The 8055-nt window shown below is 40.2% G+C and overlaps 1 non-coding gene across 1 annotated transcript; it reads right to left on the bottom strand.

Annotated features, from left to right (window-relative positions):
• Positions 1 to 7548: 7548 nt before the first annotated feature.
• LOC114514385 lies at positions 7549 to 7681 on the bottom strand. The gene has a single exon (XR_003686043.1). It is a non-coding gene; the product is annotated as a small nucleolar RNA SNORA66 (small nucleolar RNA).
• Between the last annotated feature and the right edge of the window lie 374 nt (positions 7682 to 8055).

Here is an 8055-nt window from a genome sequence, read left to right as displayed (position 1 = left end):
ACATACCCACAGCTGGGGACCTGGCCTGCAATCCATGCATGTGCTCTGACTGTGAATTGAACCAAGGACCTTTCAGTTTGCAGGCCAGTGCTCAGTCCACTGAGTCACACCAGCCAGGGCTTTCTGGCTTTAAAATTTTTTCTTTCTTTACTTTTCTTTTCTTTTCTTTTTTTTTTGCTGAATCTTTGCACCTTTTTATTAATGTTAATTTTATTTCTGCTTATGAAAGTAACACAGACCCAGTGAAGATAATGTAGAAAATACAAAAAGTATGCAATGAAACAAAAAGTATCCATGTTTTCACCTTACAAAGACAACTACACATTACATTATGGTATCTTTTTTATACATACACATAGTTTCATAGTTGAGGTTATATAATACATATGGCTAATAGGTTTTTTTCTTGTTTTCTTTTCCAATTACAGTTGACAAACAATATTATATTAGTTTCAGGTTTATATCCCAATGATTAGACATATAACTTACTAAGTGACCTACTCAATATATTTCATACTCTTCTGACACCATACATAGTTATTAGAATACTATTGACTATATTCTTTATGCTGTACATTACATCCCCATAACTATTCTGTAACTATCAATTTGTACTTCTTAATCCCTTCACCTTTTTCACCCATCCTTCTAACCCCTTCTCAGCTGGCAATTGTCAAAATGTCCTCTATATCTATGAGTCTGTTTCTGTTTTGTTTGTTCACCTAATTTGTTTTTTAGATTCATTGTTGATAGATATGTATTTATTGTCATTTTATTGTTCATATTTTTTATCCTTTTTTCTTCTTCTCAAAGAAGACCTTTTAACATTTCATATAATATTGGTTTGGTGGTGATGAACTCCTTTAGCTTTTTCTCATCTAGGAAGCTCTTTAAGGGTAGAGTAATCTTGGTTGTAGATCCTTACTTTTTATCACTTTGAATATTTTTTGACAATCCCTTCTGGCCTGCAAATGTTCTGTTGAGTAATCAGCTGACGGTTTTTTTTTTTTTTAAGATTTTATATGTTTACTTTTAGAGAGAGGGAAAGGGAGGAAGAAAGAGAGGGAGAAAAACATCAGTGTATGAGAGATATTGGTTGCCTCTCACAGGGTCCACAACCAGGAACCTGGCCTGCAACCCAGGCATTGTGCCCTCACTGGGAATTGAACTGGCAACCTTTCAGTTCACAGGCTGGCGATCAGTCCACTGAGCCACACCAGCCAAGGCAAATAAGTTCACATTCTTATGGGAGAGCTCCCTTGTAAGTAACTAACTGCCTTTCTCTTGCTACTTTTAAAATTCTCTCTTTGTCTTTAGTATTTTTTAAAATATTTTATTTATTTATTTTTAGAGAGAGGAGAAGGAAAGGAGAGAGAGGGAGAAACATCAGCGTGTGGTTGCCTCTTACGTGCCCCCCACTGGGGCCTGGCCCACAACCCAGTCATGTGCCCTGACTGGGAATCAAACTGGTGACCGTTTGATTCACAGGCCCAAGCTCAATCCACTGAGCTACACCAGCCAGGGCTGTCTGTAGTCTTTTGCATTGCGATTATGATGTGGTTCATTTTGTTTGGGATTCTCTGCACTTCCTGAACTTGTATGCCTATTTCTTTTACCAGGTTAAGATAGTTTGTCATTATTTTTTCAAATAGGTTTTCAACATCTTGCTCTTTCTCTTCTCCTCTGGCACACCCACTATGTGAATGTTGGTATAACTGAAGTTGTCTCAGAGACTCCTTACACTATTCTCATGTGGATTCTTTTTTCTTTTTGCTGATTTGACTGGGTGCCTTTTCTTCCTTATATTCCAAACCACTGTTTTGATCCTTGGCTTCATCTACTTTATCATTGATTCTCTGTAATTTATTCTTCATTTTAGGTAGTGTATTATTTATTTCTGCCTGGTTATTTTTTATGGTTTTTATGTTATTTTTTTATACCAGTGAAGTTGCCTCCAAGTTTGTTGCCTCCAACTTACTCTTCCCCTAAGTTCATCAAGCATCCTTATAACCAGTGTTTTGGACTCTGCATCTAGTAGATTGCTTGTCTCAATTTTGTTTAGTTATGTTTATGTTCTGTTATATTCTTTAATTTGTTTCTTTCTCTTCTCATTTTGGCAGCCCCCTGTGTGTATTTCTATGTAATAGCTAGGACTCCAACTTTTGCAAGTCTTGGTAGAGTGGCCTTATGTAGTAGGTGTTCTGTAGGGTCCAATGGCACAACCTTCCCATTCACCAGAGCTTGGCAGTCCAGGTACACCCTTCATGTGTGAATTCTGCATTTGTAGTGGAGTCTTGATTGCTGTTGGCAAGTCAATGGGGGAGGAGGGTGGTTTACCCCCAGGCTGATCAATTGCAAGGACTGGCTGTGACCAGAATTTACATCAGCAGGGTTCTGGTGCCTATTGAGTCTGCCCCTTGACTGTGTCAGTTGTAGAGGTGGTTGGGTGGTGCTTAGATTTGGTTTGAAGCTGTCCAATGAGTGCACTAGCTCTGGGGCCTCCTGGAAGGTGCATCCAAAAGTCAGTCCATCTGTGTTCTGCCTGGGGCCACCTGACACGAGCTACAAAGGAATCTGCAAGTAACTGCTACTTTTGCTGGACTTGAAGGTTCCCAGGAGAAGCCCAGCTACAAACCAAGGCAGGCTGCCACTACCACTGGCCCTGGGACCACTTAATGAGAAGTCAGGGGCATGCTGAGGTAAGATGCTACTTGTTTTTAGGTATTTTAGGAAAGTCTGAGGCATGAGCCAAGACAAGTAATTCCTGTGGAAAAGCCACTGGAAACAGGTTGGTTGGGCCCACAATTTGGGTGGGGCAGGGTCGCAGGGAATCACCAGGGTGGGGCAAACAGTGATAGCTAGGTTGATGGAGACTCAGATATGGTGCCTTCCTGCCAGCTCTGTGAGGTAAGGCTTAGCAAAGGAACAATGGCCTCTGCCAGCACTTCTGTCTGGGAGAAAACCTGCTCCTCCAGTTCTTACCCTGATGCCAGACAGTTCAGTGAAGTTGGTGCCCCAATGCGGGAGCAGAGATGGAGTAAGTTTGAATAAGTCCATATGAGGGCCCTTTAAGAGGAATGTTGGGTCTCCAGAAGCCCTCTCTCTCTCATTCAACCAAAATCCTCACTGGCTTTTACAACCAGAAGTTATGGGGCTTTCTCTTCCTGGCACTGGGACCCTGAGCTGGAGGGCCTGATGTGAAGCTGCAATCCCTCACTCTTCACAGGGGACCTCCACAACCAAGATATCCCTCCCAATTTTAACCACCACAAGTGGGTGTGAGATCAGACTGTTCTGTGCATCTTTGCCTCTCCTACCAGCCTCCATGTAGTATCTTAATTTTTAAAAATTTTTTATTTACTGATTTCAGAGAGAGAGGAAGAGAGAGACATCATATGTTGTTCCACTTACTAATGCATTCATTGGTTGATTAAAAAATTTTTATGTGTTTATTTTAGAGAGAAAAAGGGAGAAAGAGAGAAAAACATCAACTTGTTCCACCCATTTATACATTAATTGGTTGGTTCTTGTATGTGCCCTGACCAGGGATTGAAACCACAATGTTGGTATATTAAGATGATGCTCTCACCACCTGAGCTACCTGGCCAAGGTCTAGCTCATTTATAGCCTTAGTTGTAGGACTTCTGTTCAGCTAGATTTCAGGTGGTTCTGAATAATGGTTGTTCTGTTGTTTAGGTGTAATTTTGATGTAGTTATGGGGGAGGATGCGAGTACTGCATTTTAGTTACTTTGTCATCTTGACCAAAAGTATATTATCATTTTTTGAATGCACAAAAAAAATGCATAGAACAGAAATGTACAGTTTAATGAATTGTTGTAAAGTTAACCTCCATGTGATTATCATTCAGAATAAAAATTGAACCTTGCCAGTACCCTAGATCCATCTTCACATCCCTTCCAAACCATGCCCCCTTCCTCTCTTTAAAGATAACCATTGTCCTGATGGAATGGTATAGTATATTAGTGCATATTTGGGCATTTGATTTATGACAATGGTGGCACTGGACAGCAGTGAGGAAAAGAAAGTATTTTCAGTAAGTAGACCGGGTCAATGTTTTGGGCAATATTTATTCTTTATTGTTATAAATTTTTATTATTTTTATTAATAATTATTATTCTTTATTATTATTTTTTCTTTTTGAGTGGGGAGCATGCTTTTTTTACAGCACTGTGGACAAGTCAGGGAAGTATAGAATCTTTAGATTCCATATATATATACACACACATATATATATGTTAGAATACCACACCAACTGCATTACATAATACAGCAGTTACTAACGATTACATAATACAGCAGTTACTATAGGCAAGTCAGGGTAAAATTTTATTGCTAAAAATATTTATAGCGGAGACTTCCGGCAAGATGGAGGCATAGGTGCATGCACCGTGCCTCCACGCACAACCAAGACTGGAACAACAACAATTTAGAGGCAGAATAACACCCAGAACTGACAGAGAATTTATCTGAATGAAAGTCAGACAGCCAAGAAGTTGAAATAGACCCGTTCATCCAGACTGGTAGGAGGGGCGGAGACAAGCAGCCGGGCATGGGGTCGAGGCATGGAGAACAGGGAGAATTGGGTGCATAAGGCAACCAGGAGCACATAAGGCATCTGGGACACACAAGATCACAGTGGGTGGACCCTGAGTATGCAAGCGGCAGCTAGCAGACCCAGTGAGGCGGTGATTGTGGAGCAGGGCAGAGTGCACAACCAAGGATCCCAGGGAAGGGACGAGGCTACTGCCATTGTTCCCTGGTGACCCCGCCCCCACATACAACATCACAATCTAGCGACTGGGGTGCCCAGCCCTGGTGAACACCTAAGGCCCTGCCCCTCACCATAACAGGAGCGACCACTCCAAAAAAGAGAGAGAGAGAGAGAGAGAGATGGCTCAAACAGAAGCACAAATCAGTGCCCCAGAGCTCATCTTTTTGAGCGACCAAGAGATACCTAACCTATCAGATGCACAGTTCAAAACACTGGTGATCAGGATGCTCACAGAATTGGTTGATTTTGGTCGAAAATTAGATGAAAAAATGAAGGTTACCATAAAAGAAATGAAGGACTATGCACAGGGAACAAATTGTGATGGGAAGGAAACTGGGACTCAAAACAATAGAGTGGACCACAAGGAAGAAAGAAACAACCAAACAGGAAACAATGGAGAAATAAGAATTCAAAAAAATGAGGAGAAGCTTAGAAACCTCCAGGACATCTTTAAACGTTCCAACATCTGAATTATAGGGATACCAGAAGGAGAAGAGGAAGAGCCAGAAATTGAAAAGTTATTTGAACAAATAATAAAGGAGAACTTCCCCATTCTAGCAAAGAAAATAGACTTCCAGGAAGTACAGGAAGCTCAGAGAGTCCCAAAGAAGTTGGACCCAAGAAGGAACACACCAAGGCACATCATCATTACATTAGCCAAGGTCAAAATGAAGGAGAGAATCCTAAAAGCAGCAAGAGATAAGGAGACACTAACCTACAAAGGAGTTCCCATCAGACTGTCAGCTGATTTCTCAAAAGAGACCTTACAGGCAAGAAGGGGCTGGAAAGAAGTATTTCAAGTCATGAAAGACAAGGACCTATATCCCAGATTACTCTATCCAGCAAAGCTTTCATTTAGAATGGAAGGGCAGATAAAGTGCTTCTCAAATAAGGTCGTTAAAGGAGTTCATCATCACCAAGCCCTTATTTAATGAAATGTTAAAGGGACTTATCTAAGAAAAGAAGATTTAAAAAAAACCGTGTATAGTAAAATGACAGCAAACTGACAATTAACAACCACAGCTAAAGCAAAACCAAAAGAAACTAAGCAAACAACTAGAACAGGAACACAACCACAGAAATGGAGATCACATGGAGGGGTAGCAACAGGGGAGTGGGAGGAGGAGAGAGGGGGAAAAGGTACAGAGAATAAGAAGCATTGATTGTAGGTAGAAAATAGACAAGGGGAGGGTAAGAATAGTATGAGAAATGTAAAAGTTGAAGAACTTATAAGTATGACATATGGATATGACCTAAAGGCAGGGAAGTGGGTGGGAGAAGGTGTACAGGGTGGAGGGAAGGGGGAAATGGGACAACTGTAATAGCATAATCGATAAAATATATTTTAAAAAAACAAAAATAAACAACAAAAATATTTATAGCAAATATATGTGTGGATGATGGGCTGCTTATATATGCTCTTGATTTGTTCTCTCTCTGGATTTTCCTTATACTTTCACTAAGTGTTCATCAAAAAACACTACACGTTACTTCCATCTCTTTTTGAACTTTACATAACAATAATTATACCACTGGCACTTATTTGTGTCTGTTGTCTTTAGTGGCTATTATGTTTAGTAGATGCACTTTGTGTTGCTGTGGTGCTTTGCATGAATGTACCACAATTTATTTATCCATTCTGCTGCTAATACATATTTTGAGTGTTTACAGAGCTTGGGCCATTTTGAGAGGGGAGAAGAATATTATAAATAATGCTTCTGTGAACATTCTTTTGTCTCCTAGTGCCCCATGCTTTTCTGTTGGGTGTATAGGTGGAGTGAAATTGCTGCATTACAGGATACACTTTGTTCAACATCGCAAGTGCTGTCTGTTCAAAGAAGCACACACCAAGGCACATCATAATTATATTACCCAACATTAAAGATAAGGAGAGAGTCTTAAAAGCAGCAAGAGAAAAGGAGAGAGTTACCCACAAAGGAGTTCCCAAAAGACTATCAGCTGATTTCTTAGAAGAAAACTTGCAGGCAAGAAGGGGCTAGAAAGAAATATTTGAAGTCATCAAAGGCAAGCAGCTACATCCAAGATCGCTCTGTCCAGCAAAGATCATTTAGAATGTAAATGCAGATAAAGTGCTTCCCAGATAAGGTCAAGTTAAAGGAGTTCATCACCAAGCCTTTATTACATGAAGTGTTTAAAGGGACTTATCTAAGAAAAAGAAGATAAAAAATATGAACAGTAACATGACAATAAACTCACAACTATCAACAACTGAACCTAAAAACAAAAGCAAAAACAAAAATGAACTAAGCAAACAACTAGAACAGGAACAGAATCACAGAAATGGAAATCACATGGAGAGTTATCAGTGTGGAGGAGGAGAATGGGGGAAAAGGTACGGGAACTAAGAAGCATAGATGGTAGGTACAAAATAGACAGGGAGAGGTTAAGAATAGTATGGGAAATGGAGAAACCAAAGAACTTATGTATATGACCTATGGACATGAAATAAGAGGATGGAGGGAGAAATGCTTGTGGAAGGGAGGTGCAGGGGAAAGGGGAATAGAGGGAGAAAAAATAGGAAAACTGTAGTAGCACAATCTATAAAATATATTTTTTTAAAAAAACAAAAAATAACAGAAACTTGAAAGCTGAAAAAAATTAAAAAAGAATGCCCATTGCTCCATTCTTGGTATTGCTTGGCCTTTTAATTTTAGTTATCTTGGTGGGTGGGAGCTGAAGTATCTCCGTGTGCATGCGTGCGTGTGTGTGTGTGTGTGTGTGTGTGTGTGTTTTACACTGTCCTGGGATAGAATGGACCACCTCAGTAGCTTCTGAGGCCAATACATTTCTGTCACCACAATTACTTTAACAAACCTGGTTCTCTTCACTTCTGCAACATCATGCAGAGTTAGTCATCAAGTTTGCACCCTGTGTGTATGTTTTAAGATTTTATTTATTTATTCTTAGAGAGAGGGGAAGGGAGGGACAAAGAACGGGAGAGAAACATCAGTGTGGTGGGTTGCTTCTCCTATCCTCAACCAGAGACAAAGCTGCCACCCATATTGTGCCCTGACAAGGAATCCAACCAGTGACCTTTTATTTGGGGGGACGATGCCCAACCAGCTGAGCCACACCAGTCAGGGCTCTGTGGTTTCCGTTTGCATTTCCCTAGTTACTCTTGGGGCTGAGCAACTTTCCTTAAACTTTTCCTTGGATATCTAGTTTTGCAAACTGTTAGCTTATTGTCCCCTTGAAGAGTGTTTTTTTCTTATTTACATACAAGAGTTTTTCTTTTACATAT

The sequence above is a fragment of the Phyllostomus discolor genome, chromosome 4 (assembly GCF_004126475.2).
Source record: "Phyllostomus discolor isolate MPI-MPIP mPhyDis1 chromosome 4, mPhyDis1.pri.v3, whole genome shotgun sequence".
Lineage (NCBI taxonomy): Eukaryota > Metazoa > Chordata > Mammalia > Chiroptera > Phyllostomidae > Phyllostomus > Phyllostomus discolor.
The sequence above is the reverse complement of the archived record's forward strand: the minus strand, read 5'-3'. Positions and strand labels throughout refer to the sequence as shown.